Source organism: Lissotriton vulgaris, chromosome 5 (assembly GCF_964263255.1).
Source record: "Lissotriton vulgaris chromosome 5, aLisVul1.2, whole genome shotgun sequence".
Lineage (NCBI taxonomy): Eukaryota > Metazoa > Chordata > Amphibia > Caudata > Salamandridae > Lissotriton > Lissotriton vulgaris.
Genome location: NC_141693.1, coordinates 1,547,030,989 through 1,547,055,988, shown reverse-complemented (window position 1 = coordinate 1,547,055,988; position 25,000 = coordinate 1,547,030,989). Strand labels below are relative to the sequence as shown.

The window sequence follows — 25,000 nt, the reverse complement described above, 5'->3', positions numbered from 1 at the left end:
GGAGAGAACTGAGAAATGTCCTGTGTGCAGACGATTGAATACATTTAAATAATGCCTCTAGAATGCAAGTGTTTATCTGTCCCTCAGTGGCCTAATGGATAAGGCACTGGCCTCCTAAGCCAGGGATTGTGGGTTCGAGTCCCATCTGAGGTGAAAACCAATATCCGCTCTTACTTTTCCAGAAAAATTTATATATTTATAACATGCTTCCGCTCAGAAGCTTATGAGGTATTAGGAACTTTAAAATGGTACCATTTTACTTCTGTACTCTCCGGACTCATGTTGGTGTTCTGAAACTACAAAGTAGATTTTTAAACACCTATCTTTGTCAGATGCAACTTTGACCCGGCAGAAGATATTCCTTTGGAAAAAATTATTTGAATTGGATTGGTGTAACTGTTGTTTCTAGAGGTGGTGACAGGCTTTCAGCTACTTGAATAGGGCAAGTCAGGATTCATGAAACATATACAACCTTTGAGCGTGTGTAAATTGGCATATCCAGAAAGGAGCATTTTTTTATTACTGTCAAAACAGTTTCTCTCCACTTCTGGAAATATCCAGAACTATGTAAAGCATACAACTGAGCTTTAATCTCATGAAGAAAGAGGTTTAAATGCAAAAAAGAAAGCAAAAGCTTATCGTACTGGTGACATTCTCATTATATCGATTCCAAAAGAGTGCTTTAATTGAAAGGAGCTGAAAAAACACAATGGGATGTAAACGTAAATAACTATCAATATCATATTTCCCATCCTTGCATACCACCTACATTATAAAAATAAGCACAGCAGGACATATGACCGCGTGGCCTAATGGATAAGGCGTCTGACTTCGGATCAGAAGATTTAGGGTTCGAGTCCCTTCGTGGTCGGTTTTTGCCAATGGTCACACAACTCAGCTTTCCATTCAGAATGGAAGCAGGCTCTTCCAATACTCTTATAGCCATCATGTTCTCATTCCTAATTATTCATGAAGTGGAGTACATACTGCACAGTCATTTAGATTGCATCTTCAGCCTAAAATCTTGTCCATGTTAGTGGCATTAAGAAGTGCTTCTATGTACACGCACTGAATATGTAATAGGTTTGCAGAATTTTGACTTGACAGAATGGGTTTTTAGCTTGAGGGTGTGTACATGAAATGCAAGGTGTGTAAGTATGTGTTCATGGAGTGCTTCAAGTGTAAAATCTGTATGATTTGTGCAGTTAAAGTGCTAATTTTGCCTACGAGAAAGAAAAGTACTACAGAAGAATTACAAAGGATTGGCACATTGGCTGCCTTTGCTGATGACACAGTTGGCTAATTTGTAAAGCATTGGTCTATTAAGTTGCAGAGTGTAGTTGAACTTGGTTAGGAGACTTGGTGCCTGTTTCTGTGTCCTGCTGAAGACAAGGACGGCTTGATACCACTGTCAAAGCCCAGTTTATTGAGAAAAGCATTAAGGAAAGAAGAAGTGTTGAGTCGAAAGTGGTTCTCCTCCAATTTCTCTCCACTTGCTCGAAATGCAGAGCCTCCATTATAGTACAGAACAGAGTGTTAAAGTCGGGGATGGAAGAGGATGAAAATGGGAAGTTTACTTATGGAGAGAACTGAGAAATGTCCTGTGTGCAGACGATTGAATACATTTAAATAATGCCTCTAGAATGCAAGTGTTTATCTGTGCCTCAGTGGCCTAATGCATAAGGCACTGGCCTCCAAAGCCATGGATTGTGGTTTCGAGTACTATCTGAGGTGAAAACCAATATCCACTCTTACTTTTCCATAAAAATTGATATATTTATTACATTCTTCCGCTCAGAAGCTTATGAGGTATTAGGAACTTTGAAATGGTACCATTTTACTTCTGTACTCTTCAGGGTCATGTTGGTGTTCTGAAACTACAAAGTAGATTTTTAAACACCTATCTTTGTCAGATGCAACTTTGACCCTGCAGAAGATATTCCTTTGGAAAAAATGATTTGAATTGGATTGGTGTAACTGTTGTTTCTAGAGGTGGTGACAGGCTTTCAGCTACTTGAATAGGGCAAGTCAGGATTCATGAAACTTATACAACCTTTGAGCGTGTGTAAATTGGCATATCCAGAAAGGAGCAGTTTGTACTACTGTCAAAACAGTTTCTCTCCACGTCTGGAAATATCCAGAGCTATGTAAAGCATACAACTGAGCTTTAATCTCATGAAGAAAGAGGTTTAAATGCAAAAAAGAAAACAAAAGTTTATCGTACTGGTGACATTCTCATTATATCGATTCCAAAAGAGTGCTTTAATTGAAAGGAGCTGAAAAAACACAATGAGATGTAAACCTAAATAACTATCAATATCATATTTCCCATCCTTGCATACCACCTACATTATAAAAATAAGCACAGCAGGACATATGACCGCGTGGCCTAATGGATAAGGCGTCTGACTTTGGATCAGAAGATTGAGGGTTCGAGTCCATTCGTGGTCGGTTTTTGCCAATGGTCACACAACTCAGCTTTCCATTCAGAATGGAAGCAGGCTCTTCCAATACTCTTATAGCCATCATGTTCTCATTCCTAATTATTCATGAAGTGGAGTACATACTGCACAGTCATTTAGATTGCATCTTCAGCCTAAAATCTTGTCCATGTTAGTGGCATTAAGAAGTGCTTCTATGTACACGCACTGAATATGTAATAGGGTTGCAGAATTTTGACTTGACAGAATGGGTTTTTAGCTTAAGGGTGTGTAGATGAAATGGAAGGTGTGTGTTCATGGAGTGCTTCAAGTGTAAAATCTGTATGATTTGTGCAGTTAAAGTGCTAATTTTGCCTATGAGAAAGAAAAGTACTACAGAAGAATTATAAAGGATTGGCACATTGGCTGCCTTTGCTGATGACACAGTTGGCTAATTTGTAAAGCATTGGTCTATTAAGTTGCAGAGTGTGGTTGAACTTGGTTAGGAGACTTGGTGCCTGTTTCTGTGTCCTGCTGAAGACAAGGACGGCTTGATACCACTGTCAAAGCCCAGTTTATTGAGAAAAGCATCCAGGAAAGAAGAAGTGTTGAGTCGAAAGTTGTTCTCCTCCAATTTCTTTCCACTTGCTCGAAATGCAGAGCCTCCATTACAGCACAGAACAGAGTGTTAAAGTCGGGGATGGAAGAGGATGAAAATGGGAAGTTTACTTATGGAGAGAACTGAGGAATGTCCTGTGTGCAGACACCAGTGTTTGACGATTGAATACATTTAAATAATGCCTCTAGAAAGCAAGTGTTTATCCTCAGTGACCTAATGGATAAGGCACTGGCCTCCTAAGCCAGGGATTGTGGGTTCGAGTCTCATCTGAGGTGAAACCCAATATCCACTTTTACTTTTCCAGAAAAATTTATATATTTATTACATCCTTCCGCTCAGAAGCTTATGAGGTATTAGGAACTTTGAAATGGTACCATTTTACTTCTGTGCTATACAGGGTCATGTTGGTGTTCTGAAACTACAAAGTAGATTTTTAAAGACCTATCTTTGTCAGATGCAACTTTGACCCGGCAGAAGATATTCCTTTGGAAAAAATGATTTCAATTGGATTGGTGTAACTGTTGTTTCTAGAGGTGGTGACAGGCTTTCAGCTACTTGAATAGGGCAAGTCAGGATTCATGAAACATATACAACCTTTGAGCGTGTGTAAATTGGCATATCCAGAAAGGAGCAGTTTGTACTACTGTCAAAACAGTTTCTCCCCACTTCTGGAAATATCCAGAGCTATGTAAAGCAAACAACTGAGCTTTAATCTCATGAAGAAAGAGGTTTAAATGCAAAAAAGAAAACAAAAGCTTATCGTACTGGTGACATTCTCATTATATCGATTCTAAAAGAGTGCTTTAATTGAAAGGAGCTGAAAAAACACAATGGGATGTAAACCTAAATAACTATCAATATCATATTTCCCATCCTTGCATACCACCTACATTATAAAAATAAGCACAGCAGGACGTATGACCGCGTGGCCTAATGGATAAGGCGTCTGACTTTGGATCAGAAGATTGAGGGTTCGAGTCCCTTCGTGGTCGGTTTTTGCCAATGGTCACACAACTCAGCTTTCCATTCAGAATGGAAGCAGGCTCTTCCAATACTCTTATAGCCATCATGTTCTCATTCCTAATTATTCATGAAGTGGAGTACATACTGCACAGTCATTTAGATTGCATCTTCAGCATAAAATCTTGTCCATGTTAGTGGCATTAAGAAGTGCTTCTATGTACACTCACTGAATATGTAATAGGGTTGCAGAATTTTGACTTGACAGAATGGGTTTTTAGCTTAAGGGTGTGTACATGTAATGCAAGGTGTGTAAGTATGTGTTCATGGAGTGCTTCAAGTGTAAAATCTGTATGATTTGTACAGTTAAAGTGCTAATTTTGCCTACGAGAAAGAAAAGTACTACAGAAGAATTATAAAGGATTGGCACATTGGCTGCCTTTGCTGATGACACAGTTGGCTAATTTGTAAAGCATTGGTCTATTAAGTTGCAGAGTGTGGTTGAACTTGGTTAGGAGACTTGGTGCCTGTTTCTGTGTCCTGCTGAAGACAAGGACGGCTTGATACCACTGTCAAAGCCCAGTTTATTGAGAAAAGCATCCAGGAAAGAAGAAGTGTTGAGTCGAAAGTTGTTCTCCTCCAATTTCTTTCCACTTGCTCGAAATGCAGAGCCTCCATTACAGCACAGAACAGAGTGTTAAAGTCGGGGATGGAAGAGGATGAAAATGCGAAGTTTACTTATGGAGAGAACTGAGGAATGTCCTGTGTGCAGACACCAGTGTTTGACGATTGAATACATTTAAATAATGCCTCTAGACAGCAAGTGTTTATCCTCAGTGGCCTAATGGATAAGGCACTGGCCTCCTAAGCCAGGGATTGTGGGTTCGAGTCTCATCTGAGGTGAAGCCCAATATCCACTTTTACTTTTCCAGAAAAATTTATATATTTATTACATCCTTCCGCTCAGAAGCTTATGAGGTATTAGGAACTTTGAAATGGTACCATTTTACTTCTGTACTCTACAGGGTCATGTTGGTGTTCTGAAACTACAAAGTAGATTTTTAAACACCTATCTTTGTCAGATGCAACTTTGACCCGGCAGAAGATATTCCTTTGGAAAAAATGATTTCAATTGGATTGGTGTAACTGTTGTTTCTAGAGGTGGTGACAGGCTTTCAGCTACTTGAAAAGGGCAAGTCAGGATTCATGAAACATATACAACCTTTGAGCGTGTGTAAATTGGCATATCCAGAAAGGAGCAGTTTGTACTACTGTCAAAACAGTTTCTCCCCACTTCTGGAAATATCCAGAGCTATGTAAAGCATACAACTGAGCTTTAATCTCATGAAGAAAGAGGTTTAAATGCAAAAAAGAAAACAAAAGCTTATCGTACTGGTGACATTCTCATTATATCGATTCTAAAAGAGTGCTTTAATTGAAAGGAGCTGAAAAAACACAATGGGATGTAAACCTAAATAACTATCAATATCATATTTCCCATCCTTGCATACCACCTACATTATAAAAATAAGCACAGCAGGACATATGACCGCGTGGCCTAATGGATAAGGCGTCTGACTTCGGATCAGAAGATTGAGGGTTCGAGTCCCTTCGTGGTCGGTTTTTGCCAATGGTCACACAACTCAGCTTTCCATTCAGAATGGAAGCAGGCTCTTCCAATACTCTTACAGCCATCATGTTCTCATTCCTAATTATTCATGAAGTGGAGTACATACTGCACAGTCATTTAGATTGCATCTTCAGCATAAAATCTTGTCCATGTTAGTGGCATTAAGAAGTGCTTCTATGTACACGCACTGAATATGTAATAGGGTTGCAGAATTTTGACTTGACAGAATGGGTTTTTAGCTTAAGGGTGTGTACATGAAATGCAAGGTGTGTAAGTATGTGTTCATGGAGTGCTTCAAGTGTAAAATCTGTATGATTTGTGCAGTTAAAGTGCTAATTTTGCCAACGAGAAAGAAAAGTACTACAGAAGAATTATAAAGGATTGGCACATTGGCTGCCTTTGCTGATGACACAGTTGGCTAATTTGTAAAGCATTGGTCTATTAAGTTGCAGAGTGTGGTTGAACTTGGTTAGGAGACTTGGTGCCTGTTTCTGTGTCCTGCTGAAGACAAGGACGGCTTGATACCACTGTCAAAGCCCAGTTTATTGAGAAAAGCATCCAGGAAAGAAGAAGTGTTGAGTCGAAAGTTGTTCTCCTCCAATTTCTTTCCACTTGCTCGAAATGCAGAGCCTCCATTACAGCACAGAACAGAGTGTTAAAGTCGGGGATGGAAGAGGATGAAAATGGGAAGTTTACTTATGGAGAGAACTGAGGAATGTCCTGTGTGCAGACACCAGTGTTTGACGATTGAATACATTTAAATAATGCCTCTAGACAGCAAGTGTTTATCCTCAGTGGCCTAATGGATAAGGCACTGGCCTCCTAAGCCAGGGATTGTGGGTTCGAGTCTCATCTGAGGTGAAACCCAATATCCACTTTTACTTTTCCAGAAAAATTTATATATTTATTACATCCTTCCTCTCAGAAGCTTATGAGGTATTAGGAACTTTGAAATGGTACCATTTTACTTCTGTACTCTACAGGGTCATGTTGGTGTTCTGAAACTACAAAGTAGATTTTTAAACACCTATCTTTGTCAGATGCAACTTTGACCCGGCAGAAGATATTCCTTTGGAAAAAATGATTTGAATTGGATTGGTGTAACTGTTGTTTCTAGAGGTGGTGACAGGCTTTCAGCTACTTGAATAGGGCAAGTCAGGATTCATGAAACGTATACAACCTTTGAGCGTGTGTAAATTGGCATATCCAGAAAGGAGCAGTTTGTGCTACTGTCAAAACAGTTTCTCTCCACGTCTGGAAATATCCAGAGCTATGTAAAGCATACAACTGAGCTTTAATCTCATGAAGAAAGAGGTTTAAATGCAAAAAAGAAAACAAAAGCTTATCGTACTGGTGACATTCTCATTATATCGATTCCAAAAGAGTGCTTTAATTGAAAGGAGCTGAAAAAACACAATGGGATGTAAACCTAAATAACTATCAATATCATATTTCCCATCCTTGAATACCACCTACATTATAAAAATAAGCACAGCAGGACATATGACCGCGTGGCCTAATGGATAAGGTGTCTGACTTCTGATCAGAAGATTGAGGGTTCGAGTCCCTTCGTGGTCGGTTTTTGCCAATGGTCACACAACTCAGCTTTCCATTCAGAATGGAAGCAGGCTCTTCCAATACTCTTATAGCCATCATGTTCTCATTCCTAATTATTCATGAAGTGGAGTACATACTGCACAGTCATTTAGATTGCATCTTCAGCCTAAAATCTTGTCCATGTTAGTGGCATTAAGAAGTGCTTCTATGTACATGCACTGAATATGTAATAGGGTTGCAGAATTTTGACTTGACAGAATGGGTTTTTAGCTTAAGGGTGTGTAGATGAAATGCAAGGTGTGTAAGTATGTGTTCATGGAGTGCTTCAAGTGTAAAATCTGTATGATTTGTGCAGTTAAAGTGCTAATTTTGCCTACGAGAAAGAAAAGTACTACAGAAGAATTATAAAGGATTGGCACATTGGCTGCCTTTGCTGATGACACAGTTGGCTAATTTGTAAAGCATTGGTCTATTAAGTTGCAGAGTGTGGTTGAACTTGGTTAGGAGTCTTGGTGCCTGTTTCTGTGTCCTGCTGAAGACAAGGACGGCTTGATACCACTGTCAAAGCCCAGTTTATTGAGAAAAGCATCCAGGAAAGAAGAAGTGTTGAGTCGAAAGTGGTTCTCCTCCAATTTCTCTCCACTTGCTCGAAATGCAGAGCCTCCATTATAGTACAGAACAGAGTGTTAAAGTCGGGGATGGAAGAGGATGAAAATGGGAAGTTTACTTATGGAGAGAACTGAGAAATGTCCTGTGTGCAGACGATTGAATACATTTGAATAATGCCTCTAGACTGCATGTGTTTATCTGTGCCTCAGTGGCCTAATGGATAAGGCACTGGCCTCCTAAGCCAGGGATTGTGGGTTCGAGTCCCATCTGAGGTGAAAACCAATATCTACTCTTACTTTTCCAGAAAAATGTATATATTTATTACATGCTTCCGCTCAGAAGCTTATGAGGTATTAGGAACTTTGAAATGGTACCATTTTACTTCTGTACTCTTCAGGGTCATGTTGGTGTTCTGAAGCTACAAAGTAGATATTTAAACACCTATCTTTGTCAGATGCAACTTTGACCCGGCAGAAGATATTCCTTTTGGAAAAAATGATTTGAATTGGATTGGTGTAACTGTTGTTTCTAGAGGTGGTGACAGGCTTTCAGCTACTTGAATAGGGCAAGTCAGGATTCATGAAACATATACAACCTTTGAGCGTGTGTAAATTGGCATATCCAGAAAGGAGCAGTTTGTACTACTGTCAAAACAGTTTCTCTCCACTTCTGGAAATATCCAGAACTATGTAAAGCATACAACTGAGCTTTAATCTCATGAAGAAAGAGGTTTAAATGCAAAAAAGAAAACAAAAGCTTATCGTACTGGTGACATTCTCATTATATCGATTCCAAAAGAGTGCTTTAATTGAAAGGAGCTGAAAAAACACAATGGGATGTAAACCTAAATAACTATCAATATCATATTTCCCATCCTTTCATACCACCTACATTATAAAAATAAGCACAGCAGGACATATGACCGCGTGGCCTAATGGATAAGGCGTCTGACTTCGGATCAGAAGATTGAGGGTTCGAGTCCCTTCGTGGTCGTTTTTTGCCAATGGTCACACAAATCAGCTTTCCATTCAGAATGGAAGCAGGCTCTTCCAATACTCTTATAGCCATCATGTTATCATTCCTAATTATTCATGAAGTGGAGTACATACTGCACAGTCATTTAGATTGCATCTTCAGCCTAAAATCTTGTCCATGTTAGTTGCATTAAGAAGTGCTTCTATGTACACGCACTGAATATGTAATAGGGTTGCAGAATTTTGACTTGACAGAATGGGTTTTAGCTTAAGGGTGTGTAGATGAAATGCAAGGTGTGTAAGTATGTGTTCATGGAGTGCTTCAAGTGGAAAATCTCTATGATTTGTGCAGTTAAAGTGCTAATTTTGCCTACGAGAAAGAAAAGTACTACAGAAGAATTATAAAGGATTGGCACATTGGCTGCCTTTGCTGATGACACAGTTGGCTAATTTGTAAAGCATTGGTCTATTAAGTTGCAGAGTGTGGTTGAACTTGGTTAGGAGACTTGGTGCCTGTTTCGGTGTCCTGCTGAAGACAAGGACGGCTTGATACCACTGTCAAAGCCCAGTTTATTGAGAAAAGCATCCAGGAAAGAAGAAGTGTTGAGTCGAAAGTTGTTCTCCTCCAATTTCTTTCCACTTGCTCGAAATGCAGAGCCTCCATTATAGCACGGAACAGAGTGTTAAAGTCGGGGATGGAAGAGGATGAAAATGGGAAGTTTACTTATGGAGAGAACTGAGAAATGTCCTGTGTGCAGACGATTGAATACATTTAAATAATGCCTCTAGAATGCAAGTGCTTATCTGTGCCTCAGTGGCCTAATGGATAAGGCACTGGCCTCCTAAGCCAGGAATTGTGGGTTCGAGTCCCATCTGAGGTGAAAACCAATATCCCCTTTACCTTTCCAGAAAAAGTGATATATTTATTACATTCTTCCGCTCAGAAGCTTATGAGGTATTAGGAACTTTGAAATGGTACCATTTTACTTCTGTACTCTTCAGGGTCATGTTGGTGTTCTGAAACTACAAAGTAGATTTTTAAACACCTATCTTTGTCAGATGCAACTTTGACCCGGCAGAAGATATTCCTTTGGAAAAAATGATTTGAATTGGATTGGTGTAACTGTTCTTTCTAGAGGTGGTGACAGGCTTTCAGCTACTTGAATAGGGCAAGTCAGGATTCATGAAACGTATACAACCTTTGAGCGTGTGTAAATTGGCATATCCAGAAAGGAGCAGTTTGTACTACTGTCAAAACAGTTTCTCTCCACGTCTGGAAATATCCAGAGCTATGTAAAGCATACAACTGAGCTTTAATCTCATGAAGAAAGAGCTTTAAATGCATAAAAGAATACAAAAGCTTATCGTACCGGTGACATTCTCATTATATCTATTCCAAAAGAGTGCTTTAATTGAAAGGAGCTGAAAAAACACAATGGGATGTAAACCTAAATAACTATCAATATCATATTCCCCATCCTTGCATACCACCTACATTATAAAAATAAGCACAGCAGGACATATGACTGCGTGGCCTAATGGATAAGGCGTCTGACTTCGGATCAGAAGATTGAGGGTTCGAGTCCATTCGTGCTTGGTTTTTGCCAATGGTCACACAACTCAGCTTTCCATTCAGAATGGAAGCAGGCTCTTCCAATACTCTTATAGCCATCATGTTCTCATTCCTAATTATTCATGAAGTGGAGTACATACTGCACAGTCATTTAGATTGCATCTTCAGCCTAAAACCTTGTCCATGTTAGTGGCATTAAGAAGTGCTTCTATGTACACGCACTGAATATGTAATAGGGTCGCAGAATTTTGACTTGACAGAATGGGTTTTTAGCTTAAGGGTGTGTAGATGAAATGCAAGGTGTGTAAGTATGTGTTCATGGAGTGCTTCAAGTGTAAAATCTGTATGATTTGTGCAGTTAAAGTGCTTATTTTTGCCTACGAGAAAGAAAAGTACTACAGAAGAATTAGAAAGGATTGGCACATTGGCTGCCTTTGCTGATGACACAGTTGGCTAATTTGTAAAGCATTGGTCTATTAAGTTGCAGAGTGTGGTTGAACTTGGTTAGGAGACTTGGTGCCTGTTTCTGTGACCTGCTGAAGACAAGGACGGCTTGATACCACTGTCAAAGCCCAATTTATTGGGAAAAGCATCCAGGAAAGAAGAAGTGTTGAGTCGAAAGTTGTTCTCCTCCAATTTCTTTCCACTTGCTCGAAATGCAGAGCCTCCATTATAGCACAGAACAGAGTGTTAAAGTCGGGGATGGAAGAGGATGAAAATGGGAAGTTTACTTATGGAGAGAACTGAGAAATATCCTGTGTGCAGAGACCAGTGTTTGACAATTGAATACATTTAAATAATGCCTCTATACTGCAAGTGTTTATCTGTGCCTCAGTGGCCTAATGGATAAGGCACTGGTCTCCTAAGCCAGGGATTGTGGGTTCGAGTCCCATCTGAGGTGAAAACCAATATCCACTCTTACTTTTCCAGAAAAATGTATATATTTATTACATGCTTCCGCTCAGTAGCTTATGAGGTATTAGGAACTTTGAAATGGTACCATTTTACTTTTGTACTCTTCAGGGTCATGTTGGTGTTCTGAAACTACAAAGTAGATTTTTAAACACCTATCTTTGTCAGATGCAACTTTGACCCGGCAGAAGATATTCCTTTGGAAAAAATGATTTGAATTGGATTGGTGTAACTGTTGTTTCTAGAGGTGGTGACAGGCTTTCAGCTACTTGAATAGGGCAAGTCAGGATTCATGAAACATATACAACCTTTGAGCGTGTGTAAATTGGCATATCCAGAAAGGAGCAGTTTGTACTACTGTCAAAACAGTTTCTCTCCACTTCTAGAAATATCCAGAGCTATGTAAAGCATACAACTGAGCTTTAATCTCATGAAGAAAGAGGTTTAAATGCAAAAAAGAAAACAAAAGCTTATCGTACTGGTGACATTCTCATTATATCGATTCCAAAAGAGTGCTTTAATTGAAAGGAGCTGAAAAAACACAATGGGATGTAAACCTAAATAACTATCAATATGATATTTCCCATCCTTGAATACCACCTACATTATAAAAATAAGATCAGCAGGACATATGACCATGTGACCTAATGGATAAGGCGTCTGACTTCTGATCAGAAGATTGAGGGTTCGAGTCCCTTCGTGGTCGGTTTTTGCCAATGGTCACACAACTCAGCTTTCCATTCAGAATGGAAGCAGGCTCTTCCAATACTCTTAAAGCCATCATGTTCTCATTCCTAATTATTCATGAAGTGGAGTACATACTGCACAGTCATTTAGATTGCATCTTCAGCCAAAAATCTTGTCCATGTTAGTGGCATTAAGAAGTGCTTCTATGTACACGCACTGAATATGTAATAGGGTTGCAGAATTTTGACTTGACAGAATGGGTTTTTAGCTTAAGGGTGTGTAGATGAAATGCAAGTTGTGTAAGTATGTGTTCATGGAGTGCTTCAAGTGAAAAATCTGTATGATTTGTGCAGTTAAAGTGCTAATTTTGCCTACGAGAAAGAAAAGTACTACAGAAGAATTATAAAGGATTGGCACATTGGCTGCCTTTGCTGATGACACAGTTGGCTAATTTGTAAAGCATTGGTCTATTAAGTTGCAGAGTGTGGTTGAACTTGGTTAGGAGACTTGGTGCCTGTTTCTGTGTCCTGCTGAAGACAAGGACGGCTTGATACCACTGTCAAAGCCCAGTTTATTGAGAAAAGCATCCAGGAAAGAAGAAGTGTTGAGTCGAAAGTGGTTCTCCTCCAATTTCTCTCCACTTGCTCGAAATGCAGAGCCTCCATTATAGTACAGAACAGAGTGTTAAAGTCGGGGTTGGAAGAGGATGAAAATGGGAAGTTTACTTATGGAGAGAACTGAGAAATGTCCTGTGTGCAGACGATTGAATACATTTAAATAATGCCTCTAGACTGCATGTGTTTATCTGTGCCTCAGTGGCCTAATGGATAAGGCACTGGCCTCCTAAGCCAGGGATTGTGGGTTCAAGTCCCATCTGAGGTGAAAACCAATATCGACTCTTACTTTTCCAGAAAAATGTATATATTTATTACATGCTTCCGCTCAGAAGCTTATGAGGTATTAGGAACTTTGAAATGGTACCATTTTACTTCTGTACTCTTCAGGGTCATGTTGGTGTTCTAAAGCTACAAAGTAGATTTTTAAACACCTATCTTTGTCAGATGCAACTTTGACCCGGCAGAAGATATTCCTTTGGAAAAAATGATTTGAATTGGATTGGTGTAACTGTTGTTTCTAGAGGTGGTGACAGGCTTTCAGCTACTTAAATAGGGCAAGTCAGGATTCATGAAACATATACAACCTTTGAGCGTGTGTAAATTGGCATATCCAGAAAGGAGCAGTTTGTACTACTGTCAAAACAGTTTCTTTCCACTTCTGGAAATATCCAGAACTATGTAAAGCATACAACTGAGCTTTAATCTCATGAAGAAAGAGGTTTAAATGCAAAAAAGAAAACAAAAGCTTATCGTACTGGTGACATTCTCATTATATCGATTCCAAAAGAGTGCTTTAATTGAAAGGAGCTGAAAAAACACAATGGGATGTAAACCTAAATAACTATCAATATCATATTCCCCATCCTTTCATACCACCTACATTATAAAAATAAGCACAGCAGTACATATGACCGCGTGGCCTAATGGATAAGGCGTCTGACTTTGGATCAGAAGATTGAGGGTTCGAGTCCCTTCATGGTTGGTTTTTGCCAATGGTCACACAAATCAGCTTTCCATTCAGAATGGAAGCAGGCTCTTCCAATACTCTTATAGCCATCATGTTCTCATTCCTAATTATTCATGAAGTGGAGTACATACTGCACAGTCATTTAGATTGCATCTTCAGCCTAAAATCTTGTCCATGTTAGTTGCATTAAGAAGTGCTTCTATGTACACGCACTGAATATGTAATAGGGTTGCAGAATTTTGACTTGACAGAATGGGTTTTAGCTTAAGGGTGTGTAGATGAAATGCAAGGTGTGTTCATGGAGTGCTTCAAGTGTAAAATCTGTATGATTTGTGCAGTTAAAGTGCTAATTTTGCCTACGAGAAAGAAAAGTACTACAGAAGAATTATAAAGGATTGGCACATTGGCTGCCTTTGCTGATGACACAGTTGGCTAATTTGTAAAGCATTGGTCTATTAAGTTGCAGAGTGTGGTTGAACTTGGTTAGGAGACTTGGTGCCTGTTTCTGTGTCCTGCTGAAGACAAGGATGGCTTGATACCACTGTCAAAGCCCAGTTTATTGAGAAAAGCATCCAGGAAAGAAGAAGTGTTGAGTCGAAAGTTGTTCTCCTCCAATTTCTTTCCACTTGCTCGAAATGCAGAGCCTCCATTATAGCACGGAACAGAGTGTTAAAGTCGGGGATGGAAGAAGATGAAAATGGGAAGTTTACTTATGGAGAGAACTGAGAAATGTCCTGTGTGCAGACGATTGAATACATTTAAATAATGCCTCTAGAATGCTAGTGTTTATCTGTGCCTCAGTGGCCTAATGGATAAGGCACTGGCCTCCTAAGCCAGGAATTGTGGGTTCAAGTCCCATCTGAGGTGAAAACCAATATCCACCCTTACTTTTCCAGAAAAATTGATATATTTATTAGATTCTTCCGCTCAGAAGCTTATGAGGTATTAGGAACTTTGAAATGGTACCATTTTACTTCTGTACTCTTCAGGGTCATGTTGGTGTTCTGAAACTACAAAGTAGATTTTTAAACACCTATCTTTGTCAGATGCAACTTTGACCCGGCAGAAGATATTCCTTTGGAAAAAATGATTTGAATTGGATTGGTGTAACTGTTCTTTCTAGAGGTGGTGACAGGCTTTCAGCTACTTGAATAGGGCAAGTCAGGATTCATGAAACGTATACAACCTTTGAGCGTGTGTAAATTGGCATATCCAGAAAGGAGCAGTTTGTACTACTGTCAAAACAGTTTCTCTCCACGTCTGGAAATATCCAGAGCTATGTAAAGCATACAACTGAGCTTTAATCTCATGAAGAAAGAGCTTTAAATGCATAAAAGAATACAAAAGCTTATCGTACCGGTGACATTCTCATTATATCTATTCCAAAAGAGTGCTTTAATTGAAAGGAGCTGAAAAAACACAATGGGATGTAAACCTAAATAACTATCAATATCATATTCCCCATCCTTGCATACCACCTACATTATAAAAATAAGCACAGCAGGACATATGACTGCGTGGCCTAATGGATAAGGCGTCTGACTTCGGATCAGAAGATTGAGGGTTCGAGTCCATTCGTGCTCGGTTTTTGCCAATGGTCACACAACTCAGCTTTCCATTCAGAATGGAAGCAGGCTCTTCCAATACTCTTATAGCCATCATGTTCTCATTCCTAATTATTCATGAAGTGGAGTACATACTGCACAGTCATTTAGATTGCATCTTCAGCCTAAAATCTTGTCCATGTTAGTTGCATTAAGAAGTGCTTCTATGTACACGCACTGAATATGTAATAGGGTTGCAGAATTTTGACTTGACAGAATGGGTTTTAGCTTAAGGGTGTGTAGATGAAATGCAAGGTGTGTTCATGGAGTGCTTCAAGTGTAAAATCTGTATGATTTGTGCAGTTAAAGTGCTAATTTTGCCTACGAGAAAGAAAAGTACTACAGAAGAATTATAAAGGATTGGCACATTGGCTGCCTTTGCTGATGACACAGTTGGCTAATTTGTAAAGCATTGGTCTATTAAGTTGCAGAGTGTGGTTGAACTTGGTTAGGAGACTTGGTGCCTGTTTCTGTGTCCTGCTGAAGACAAGGATGGCTTGATACCACTGTCAAAGCCCAGTTTATTGAGAAAAGCATCCAGGAAAGAAGAAGTGTTGAGTCGAAAGTTGTTCTCCTCCAATTTCTTTCCACTTGCTCGAAATGCAGAGCCTCCATTATAGCACGGAACAGAGTGTTAAAGTCGGGGATGGAAGAAGATGAAAATGGGAAGTTTACTTATGGAGAGAACTGAGAAATGTCCTGTGTGCAGACGATTGAATACATTTAAATAATGCCTCTAGAATGCAAGTGTTTATCTGTGCCTCAGTGGCCTAATGGATAAGGCACTGGCCTCCTAAGCCAGGAATTGTGGGTTCAAGTCCCATCTGAGGTGAAAACCAATATCCACCCTTACTTTTCCAGAAAAATTGATATATTTATTAGATTCTTCCGCTCAGAAGCTTATGAGGTATTAGGAACTTTGAAATGGTACCATTTTACTTCTGTACTCTTCAGGGTCATGTTGGTGTTCTGAAACTACAAAGTAGATTTTTAAACACCTATCTTTGTCAGATGCAACTTTGACCCGGCAGAAGATATTCCTTTGGAAAAAATGATTTGAATTGGATTGGTGTAACTGTTCTTTCTAGAGGTGGTGACAGGCTTTCAGCTACTTGAATAGGGCAAGTCAGGATTCATGAAACGTATACAACCTTTGAGCCTGTGTAAATTGGCATATCCAGAAAGGAGCAGTTTGTACTACTGTCAAAACAGTTTCTCTCCACGTCTGGAAATATCCAGAGCTATGTAAAGCATACAACTGAGCTTTAATCTCATGAAGAAAGAGCTTTAAATGCATAAAAGAATACAAAAGCTTATCGTACCGGTGACATTCTCATTATATCTATTCCAAAAGAGTGCTTTAATTGAAAGGAGCTGAAAAAACACAATGGGATGTAAACCTAAATAACTATCAATATCATATTCCCCATCCTTGCATACCACCTACATTATAAAAATAAGCACAGCAGGACATATGACTGCGTGGCCTAATGGATAAGGCGTCTGACTTCGGATCAGAAGATTGAGGGTTCGAGTCCATTCGTGCTCGGTTTTTGCCAATGGTCACACAACTCAGCTTTCCATTCAGAATGGAAGCAGGCTCTTCCAATACTCTTATAGCCATCATGTTCTCATTCCTAATTATTCATGAAGTGGAGTACATACTGCACAGTCATTTAGATTGCATCTTCAGCCTAAAACCTTGTCCATGTTAGTGGCATTAAGAAGTGCTTCTATGTACACGCACTGAATATGTAATAGGGTCGCAGAATTTTGACTTGACAGAATGGGTTTTTAGCTTAAGGGTGTGTAGATGAAATGCAAGGTGTGTAAGTATGTGTTCATGGAGTGCTTCAAGTGTAAAATCTGTATGATTTGTGCAGTTAAAGTGCTAATTTTGCCTACGAGAAAGAAAAGTACTACAGAAGAATTATAAAGGATTGGCACATTGGCTGCCTTTGCTGATGACACAGTTGGCTAATTTGTAAAGCATTGGTCTATTAAGTTGCAGAGTGTAGTTGAACTTGGTTAGGAGACTTGGTGCCTGTTTCTGTGTCCTGCTGAAGACAAGGACGGCTTGATACCACTGTCAAAGCCCAGTTTATTGAGAAAAGCATCCAGGAAAGAAGAAGTGTTGAGTCGAAAGTTGTTCTCCTCCAATTTCTTTCCACTTGCTCGAAATGCAGAGCCTCCATTATAGCACAGAACAGAGTGTTAAAGTCGGGGATGGAAGAGGATGAAAATGGGAAGTTTACTTATGGAGAGAACTGAGAAATGTCCTGTGTGCAGAGACCAGTGTTTGACAATTGAATACATTTAAATAATGCCTCTATACTGCAGGTGTTTATCTGTGCCTCAGTGGCCTAATGGATAAGGCACTGGCCTCCTAAGCCAGGGATTGTGGGTTCGAGTCCCATCTGAGGTGAAAAACAATATCCACTCTTACTTTTCCAGAAAAATGTATATATTTATTACATGCTTCCGCTCAGAAGCTTATGAGGTATTAGGAACTTTGAAATGGTACCATTTTACTTCTGTACTCTTCAGGGTCATGTTGGTGTTCTGAAACTACAAAGTAGATTTTTAAACACCTATCTTTGTCAGATGCAACTTTGACCCGGCAGAAGATATTCCTTTGGAAAAAATGATTTGAATTGGATTGGTGTAACTGTTGTTTCTAGAGGTGGTGACAGGCTTTCAGCTACTTGAATAGGGTAAGTCAGGATTCATGAAACATATACAACCTTTGAGCGTGTGTAAATTGGCATATCCAGAAAGGAGCAGTTTGTACTACTGTCAAAACAGTTTCTCTCCACTTCTGGAAATATCCAGAGCTATGTAAAGCATACAACTGAGCTTTAATCTCATGAAGAAAGAGGTTTAAATGCAAAAAAGAAAACAAAAGCTTATCGTACTGGTGACATTCTCATTATATCGATTCCAAAAGAGTGCTTTAATTGAAAGGAGCTGAAAAAACACAATGGGATGTAAACCTAAATAACTATCAATATGATATTTCCCATCCTTGAATACCACCTACATTATAAAAATAAGATCAGCAGGACATATGACCATGTGACCTAATGGATAAGGCGTCTGACTTCTGATCAGAAGATTGAGGGTTCGAGTCCCTTCGTGGTCGGTTTTTGCCAATGGTCACACAACTCAGCTTTCCATTCAGAATGGAAGCAGGCTCTTCCAATACTCTTAAAGCCATCATGTTCTCATTCCTAATTATTCATGAAGTGGAGTACATACTGCACAGTCATTTAGATTGCATCTTCAGCCAAAAATCTTGTCCATGTTAGTGGCATTAAGAAGTGCTTCTATGTACACGCACTGAATATGTAATAGGGTTGCAGAATTTTGACTTGACAGAATGGGTTTTTAGCTTAAGGGTGTGTAGATGAAATGCAAGTTGTGTAAGTATGTGTTCATGGAGTGCTTCAAGTGAAAAATCTGTATGATTTGTGCAGTTAAAGTGCTAATTTTGCCTACGAGAAAGAAAAGTACTACAGAAGAATTATAAAGGATTGGCACATTGGCTGCCTTTGCTGATGACACAGTTGGCTAATTTGTAAAGCATTGGTCTATTAAGTTGCAGAGTGTGGTTGAACTTGGTTAGGAGACTTGGTGCCTGTTTCTGTGTCCTGCTGAAGACAAGGACGGCTTGATACCACTGTCAAAGCCCAGTTTATTGAGAAAAGCATCCAGGAAAGAAGAAGTGTTGAGTCGAAAGTGGTTCTCCTCCAATTTCTCTCCACTTGCTCGAAATGCAGAGCCTCCATTATAGTACAGAACAGAGTGTTAAAGTCGGGGTTGGAAGAGGATGAAAATGGGAAGTTTACTTATGGAGAGAACTGAGAAATGTCCTGTGTGCAGACGATTGAATACATTTAAATAATGCCTCTAGACTGCATGTGTTTATCTGTGCCTCAGTGGCCTAATGGATAAGGCACTGGCCTCCTAAGCCAGGGATTGTGGGTTCAAGTCCCATCTGAGGTGAAAACCAATATCGACTCTTACTTTTCCAGAAAAATGTATATATTTATTACATGCTTCCGCTCAGAAGCTTATGAGGTATTAGGAACTTTGAAATGGTACCATTTTACTTCTGTACTCTTCAGGGTCATGTTGGTGTTCTAAAGCTACAAAGTAGATTTTTAAACACCTATCTTTGTCAGATGCAACTTTGACCCGGCAGAAGATATTCCTTTGGAAAAAATGATTTGAATTGGATTGGTGTAACTGTTGTTTCTAGAGGTGGTGACAGGCTTTCAGCTACTTAAATAGGGCAAGTCAGGATTCATGAAACATATACAACCTTTGAGCGTGTGTAAATTGGCATATCCAGAAAGGAGCAGTTTGTACTACTGTCAAAACAGTTTCTTTCCACTTCTGGAAATATCCAGAACTATGTAAAGCATACAACTGAGCTTTAATCTCATGAAGAAAGAGGTTTAAATGCAAAAAAGAAAACAAAAGCTTATCGTACTGGTGACATTCTCATTATATCGATTCCAAAAGAGTGCTTTAATTGAAAGGAGCTGAAAAAACACAATGGGATGTAAACCTAAATAACTATCAATATCATATTCCCCATCCTTTCATACCACCTACATTATAAAAATAAGCACAGCAGTATATATGACCGCGTGGCCTAATGGATAAGGCGTCTGACTTTGGATCAGAAGATTGAGGGTTCGAGTCCCTTCATGGTTGGTTTTTGCCAATGGTCACACAAATCAGCTTTCCATTCAGAATGGAAGCAGGCTCTTCCAATACTCTTATAGCCATCATGTTCTCATTCCTAATTATTCATGAAGTGGAGTACATACTGCACAGTCATTTAGATTGCATCTTCAGCCTAAAATCTTGTCCATGTTAGTTGCATTAAGAAGTGCTTCTATGTACACGCACTGAATATGTAATAGGGTTGCAGAATTTTGACTTGACAGAATGGGTTTTAGCTTAAGGGTGTGTAGATGAAATGCAAGGTGTGTTCATGGAGTGCTTCAAGTGTAAAATCTGTATGATTTGTGCAGTTAAAGTGCTAATTTTGCCTACGAGAAAGAAAAGTACTACAGAAGAATTATAAAGGATTGGCACATTGGCTGCCTTTGCTGATGACACAGTTGGCTAATTTGTAAAGCATTGGTCTATTAAGTTGCAGAGTGTGGTTGAACTTGGTTAGGAGACTTGGTGCCTGTTTCTGTGTCCTGCTGAAGACAAGGATGGCTTGATACCACTGTCAAAGCCCAGTTTATTGAGAAAAGCATCCAGGAAAGAAGAAGTGTTGAGTCGAAAGTTGTTCTCCTCCAATTTCTTTCCACTTGCTCGAAATGCAGAGCCTCCATTATAGCACGGAACAGAGTGTTAAAGTCGGGGATGGAAGAAGATGAAAATGGGAAGTTTACTTATGGAGAGAACTGAGAAATGTCCTGTGTGCAGACGATTGAATACATTTAAATAATGCCTCTAGAATGCAAGTGTTTATCTGTGCCTCAGTGGCCTAATGGATAAGGCACTGGCCTCCTAAGCCAGGAATTGTGGGTTCAAGTCCCATCTGAGGTGAAAACCAATATCCACCCTTACTTTTCCAGAAAAATTGATATATTTATTAGATTCTTCCGCTCAGAAGCTTATGAGGTATTAGGAACTTTGAAATGGTACCATTTTACTTCTGTACTCTTCAGGGTCATGTTGGTGTTCTGAAACTACAAAGTAGATTTTTAAACACCTATCTTTGTCAGATGCAACTTTGACCCGGCAGAAGATATTCCTTTGGAAAAAATGATTTGAATTGGATTGGTGTAACTGTTCTTTCTAGAGGTGGTGACAGGCTTTCAGCTACTTGAATAGGGCAAGTCAGGATTCATGAAACGTATACAACCTTTGAGCGTGTGTAAATTGGCATATCCAGAAAGGAGCAGTTTGTACTACTGTCAAAACAGTTTCTCTCCACGTCTGGAAATATCCAGAGCTATGTAAAGCATACAACTGAGCTTTAATCTCATGAAGAAAGAGCTTTAAATGCATAAAAGAATACAAAAGCTTATCGTACCGGTGACATTCTCATTATATCTATTCCAAAAGAGTGCTTTAATTGAAAGGAGCTGAAAAAACACAATGGGATGTAAACCTAAATAACTATCAATATCATATTCCCCATCCTTGCATACCACCTACATTATAAAAATAAGCACAGCAGGACATATGACTGCGTGGCCTAATGGATAAGGCGTCTGACTTCGGATCAGAAGATTGAGGGTTCGAGTCCATTCGTGCTCGGTTTTTGCCAATGGTCACACAACTCAGCTTTCCATTCAGAATGGAAGCAGGCTCTTCCAATACTCTTATAGCCATCATGTTCTCATTCCTAATTATTCATGAAGTGGAGTACATACTGCACAGTCATTTAGATTGCATCTTCAGCCTAAAATCTTGTCCATGTTAGTTGCATTAAGAAGTGCTTCTATGTACACGCACTGAATATGTAATAGGGTTGCAGAATTTTGACTTGACAGAATGGGTTTTAGCTTAAGGGTGTGTAGATGAAATGCAAGGTGTGTTCATGGAGTGCTTCAAGTGTAAAATCTGTATGATTTGTGCAGTTAAAGTGCTAATTTTGCCTACGAGAAAGAAAAGTACTACAGAAGAATTATAAAGGATTGGCACATTGGCTGCCTTTGCTGATGACACAGTTGGCTAATTTGTAAAGCATTGGTCTATTAAGTTGCAGAGTGTGGTTGAACTTGGTTAGGAGACTTGGTGCCTGTTTCTGTGTCCTGCTGAAGACAAGGATGGCTTGATACCACTGTCAAAGCCCAGTTTATTGAGAAAAGCATCCAGGAAAGAAGAAGTGTTGAGTCGAAAGTTGTTCTCCTCCAATTTCTTTCCACTTGCTCGAAATGCAGAGCCTCCATTATAGCACGGAACAGAGTGTTAAAGTCGGGGATGGAAGAAGATGAAAATGGGAAGTTTACTTATGGAGAGAACTGAGAAATGTCCTGTGTGCAGACGATTGAATACATTTAAATAATGCCTCTAGAATGCAAGTGTTTATCTGTGCCTCAGTGGCCTAATGGATAAGGCACTGGCCTCCTAAGCCAGGAATTGTGGGTTCAAGTCCCATCTGAGGTGAAAACCAATATCCACCCTTACTTTTCCAGAAAAATTGATATATTTATTAGATTCTTCCGCTCAGAAGCTTATGAGGTATTAGGAACTTTGAAATGGTACCATTTTACTTCTGTACTCTTCAGGGTCATGTTGGTGTTCTGAAACTACAAAGTAGATTTTTAAACACCTATCTTTGTCAGATGCAACTTTGACCCGGCAGAAGATATTCCTTTGGAAAAAATGATTTGAATTGGATTGGTGTAACTGTTCTTTCTAGAGGTGGTGACAGGCTTTCAGCTACTTGAATAGGGCAAGTCAGGATTCATGAAACGTATACAACCTTTGAGCCTGTGTAAATTGGCATATCCAGAAAGGAGCAGTTTGTACTACTGTCAAAACAGTTTCTCTCCACGTCTGGAAATATCCAGAGCTATGTAAAGCATACAACTGAGCTTTAATCTCATGAAGAAAGAGCTTTAAATGCATAAAAGAATACAAAAGCTTATCGTACCGGTGACATTCTCATTATATCTATTCCAAAAGAGTGCTTTAATTGAAAGGAGCTGAAAAAACACAATGGGATGTAAACCTAAATAACTATCAATATCATATTCCCCATCCTTGCATACCACCTACATTATAAAAATAAGCACAGCAGGACATATGACTGCGTGGCCTAATGGATAAGGCGTCTGACTTCGGATCAGAAGATTGAGGGTTCGAGTCCATTCGTGCTCGGTTTTTGCCAATGGTCACACAACTCAGCTTTCCATTCAGAATGGAAGCAGGCTCTTCCAATACTCTTATAGCCATCATGTTCTCATTCCTAATTATTCATGAAGTGGAGTACATACTGCACAGTCATTTAGATTGCATCTTCAGCCTAAAACCTTGTCCATGTTAGTGGCATTAAGAAGTGCTTCTATGTACACGCACTGAATATGTAATAGGGTCGCAGAATTTTGACTTGACAGAATGGGTTTTTAGCTTAAGGGTGTGTAGATGAAATGCAAGGTGTGTAAGTATGTGTTCATGGAGTGCTTCAAGTGTAAAATCTGTATGATTTGTGCAGTTAAAGTGCTAATTTTGCCTACGAGAAAGAAAAGTACTACAGAAGAATTATAAAGGATTGGCACATTGGCTGCCTTTGCTGATGACACAGTTGGCTAATTTGTAAAGCATTGGTCTATTAAGTTGCAGAGTGTAGTTGAACTTGGTTAGGAGACTTGGTGCCTGTTTCTGTGTCCTGCTGAAGACAAGGACGGCTTGATACCACTGTCAAAGCCCAGTTTATTGAGAAAAGCATCCAGGAAAGAAGAAGTGTTGAGTCGAAAGTTGTTCTCCTCCAATTTCTTTCCACTTGCTCGAAATGCAGAGCCTCCATTATAGCACAGAACAGAGTGTTAAAGTCGGGGATGGAAGAGGATGAAAATGGGAAGTTTACTTATGGAGAGAACTGAGAAATGTCCTGTGTGCAGAGACCAGTGTTTGACAATTGAATACATTTAAATAATGCCTCTATACTGCAGGTGTTTATCTGTGCCTCAGTGGCCTAATGGATAAGGCACTGGCCTCCTAAGCCAGGGATTGTGGGTTCGAGTCCCATCTGAGGTGAAAAACAATATCCACTCTTACTTTTCCAGAAAAATGTATATATTTATTACATGCTTCCGCTCAGAAGCTTATGAGGTATTAGGAACTTTGAAATGGTACCATTTTACTTCTGTACTCTTCAGGGTCATGTTGGTGTTCTGAAACTACAAAGTAGATTTTTAAACACCTATCTTTGTCAGATGCAACTTTGACCCGGCAGAAGATATTCCTTTGGAAAAAATGATTTGAATTGGATTGGTGTAACTGTTGTTTCTAGAGGTGGTGACAGGCTTTCAGCTACTTGAATAGGGTAAGTCAGGATTCATGAAACATATACAACCTTTGAGCGTGTGTAAATTGGCATATCCAGAAAGGAGCAGTTTGTACTACTGTCAAAACAGTTTCTCTCCACTTCTGGAAATATCCAGAGCTATGTAAAGCATACAACTGAGCTTTAATCTCATGAAGAAAGAGGTTTAAATGCAAAAAAGAAAACAAAAGCTTATCGTACTGGTGACATTCTCATTATATCGATTCCAAAAGAGTGCTTTAATTGAAAGGAGCTGAAAAAACACAATGGGATGTAAACCTAAATAACTATCAATATGATATTTCCCATCCTTGAATACCACCTACATTATAAAAATAAGATCAGCAGGACATATGACCGCGTGGCCTAATGGATAAGGCGTCTGACTTCTGATCAGAAGATTGAGGGTTCGAGTCCCTTCGTGGTCGGTTTTTGCCAATGGTCACACAACTCAGCTTTCATTTCAGAATGGAAGCAGGCTCTTCCAATACTCTTAAAGCCATCATGTTCTCATTCCTAATTATTCATGAAGTGGAGTACATACTGCACAGTCATTTAGATTGCATCTTCAGCCTAAAATCTTGTCCATGTTAGTGGCATTAAGAAGTGCTTCTATGTACACGCACTGAATATGTAATAGGGTTGCAGAATTTTGACTTGACAGAATGGGTTTTTAGCTTAAGGGTGTGTAGATGAAATGCAAGGTGTGTAAGTATGTGTTCATGGAGTGCTTCAAGTGTAAAATCTGTATGATTTGTGCAGTTAAAGTGCTAATTTTGCCTACGAGGAAGAAAAGTACTACAGAAGAATTATGAAGGATTGGCACATTGGCTGCCTTTGCTGATG

At 39.4% G+C, this 25,000-nt stretch overlaps 20 non-coding genes across 20 annotated transcripts; all 20 read left to right on the top strand.

The window, feature by feature from the left end:
* The first annotated feature begins 80 nt into the window (after window positions 1-80).
* TRNAR-CCU (transfer RNA arginine (anticodon CCU)) lies at window positions 81-154 on the top strand. The gene has a single exon. It is a non-coding gene; the product is annotated as a tRNA-Arg (tRNA).
* A 644-nt stretch (window positions 155-798) lies between these two features.
* TRNAR-UCG (transfer RNA arginine (anticodon UCG)) lies at window positions 799-871 on the top strand. Its single transcript has one exon. It is a non-coding gene; the product is annotated as a tRNA-Arg (tRNA).
* A 3,087-nt stretch (window positions 872-3,958) lies between these two features.
* Window positions 3,959-4,031, top strand: TRNAQ-UUG (transfer RNA glutamine (anticodon UUG)). The gene has a single exon. It is a non-coding gene; the product is annotated as a tRNA-Gln (tRNA).
* Window positions 4,032-5,546: 1,515 nt separating this feature from the next.
* Window positions 5,547-5,619, top strand: TRNAR-UCG (transfer RNA arginine (anticodon UCG)). The gene has a single exon. It is a non-coding gene; the product is annotated as a tRNA-Arg (tRNA).
* Window positions 5,620-7,134: 1,515 nt separating this feature from the next.
* Window positions 7,135-7,207, top strand: TRNAR-UCU (transfer RNA arginine (anticodon UCU)). The gene has a single exon. It is a non-coding gene; the product is annotated as a tRNA-Arg (tRNA).
* Window positions 7,208-7,997: 790 nt separating this feature from the next.
* Window positions 7,998-8,070, top strand: TRNAR-CCU (transfer RNA arginine (anticodon CCU)). The gene has a single exon. It is a non-coding gene; the product is annotated as a tRNA-Arg (tRNA).
* Window positions 8,071-8,715: 645 nt separating this feature from the next.
* Window positions 8,716-8,788, top strand: TRNAR-UCG (transfer RNA arginine (anticodon UCG)). The gene has a single exon. It is a non-coding gene; the product is annotated as a tRNA-Arg (tRNA).
* Window positions 8,789-9,577: 789 nt separating this feature from the next.
* On the top strand, window positions 9,578-9,650 carry TRNAR-CCU (transfer RNA arginine (anticodon CCU)). Its single transcript has one exon. It is a non-coding gene; the product is annotated as a tRNA-Arg (tRNA).
* A 1,520-nt stretch (window positions 9,651-11,170) lies between these two features.
* TRNAR-CCU (transfer RNA arginine (anticodon CCU)) lies at window positions 11,171-11,243 on the top strand. Its single transcript has one exon. It is a non-coding gene; the product is annotated as a tRNA-Arg (tRNA).
* A 644-nt stretch (window positions 11,244-11,887) lies between these two features.
* Window positions 11,888-11,960, top strand: TRNAR-UCU (transfer RNA arginine (anticodon UCU)). Its single transcript has one exon. It is a non-coding gene; the product is annotated as a tRNA-Arg (tRNA).
* A 790-nt stretch (window positions 11,961-12,750) lies between these two features.
* Window positions 12,751-12,823, top strand: TRNAR-CCU (transfer RNA arginine (anticodon CCU)). Its single transcript has one exon. It is a non-coding gene; the product is annotated as a tRNA-Arg (tRNA).
* Window positions 12,824-14,319: 1,496 nt separating this feature from the next.
* Window positions 14,320-14,392, top strand: TRNAR-CCU (transfer RNA arginine (anticodon CCU)). The gene has a single exon. It is a non-coding gene; the product is annotated as a tRNA-Arg (tRNA).
* Window positions 14,393-15,888: 1,496 nt separating this feature from the next.
* TRNAR-CCU (transfer RNA arginine (anticodon CCU)) lies at window positions 15,889-15,961 on the top strand. Its single transcript has one exon. It is a non-coding gene; the product is annotated as a tRNA-Arg (tRNA).
* Window positions 15,962-17,481: 1,520 nt separating this feature from the next.
* TRNAR-CCU (transfer RNA arginine (anticodon CCU)) lies at window positions 17,482-17,554 on the top strand. Its single transcript has one exon. It is a non-coding gene; the product is annotated as a tRNA-Arg (tRNA).
* A 644-nt stretch (window positions 17,555-18,198) lies between these two features.
* Window positions 18,199-18,271, top strand: TRNAR-UCU (transfer RNA arginine (anticodon UCU)). Its single transcript has one exon. It is a non-coding gene; the product is annotated as a tRNA-Arg (tRNA).
* A 790-nt stretch (window positions 18,272-19,061) lies between these two features.
* TRNAR-CCU (transfer RNA arginine (anticodon CCU)) lies at window positions 19,062-19,134 on the top strand. Its single transcript has one exon. It is a non-coding gene; the product is annotated as a tRNA-Arg (tRNA).
* Window positions 19,135-20,630: 1,496 nt separating this feature from the next.
* TRNAR-CCU (transfer RNA arginine (anticodon CCU)) lies at window positions 20,631-20,703 on the top strand. Its single transcript has one exon. It is a non-coding gene; the product is annotated as a tRNA-Arg (tRNA).
* A 1,496-nt stretch (window positions 20,704-22,199) lies between these two features.
* Window positions 22,200-22,272, top strand: TRNAR-CCU (transfer RNA arginine (anticodon CCU)). The gene has a single exon. It is a non-coding gene; the product is annotated as a tRNA-Arg (tRNA).
* A 1,520-nt stretch (window positions 22,273-23,792) lies between these two features.
* On the top strand, window positions 23,793-23,865 carry TRNAR-CCU (transfer RNA arginine (anticodon CCU)). Its single transcript has one exon. It is a non-coding gene; the product is annotated as a tRNA-Arg (tRNA).
* Window positions 23,866-24,509: 644 nt separating this feature from the next.
* TRNAR-UCU (transfer RNA arginine (anticodon UCU)) lies at window positions 24,510-24,582 on the top strand. Its single transcript has one exon. It is a non-coding gene; the product is annotated as a tRNA-Arg (tRNA).
* The last annotated feature ends 418 nt before the right edge of the window (window positions 24,583-25,000 follow it).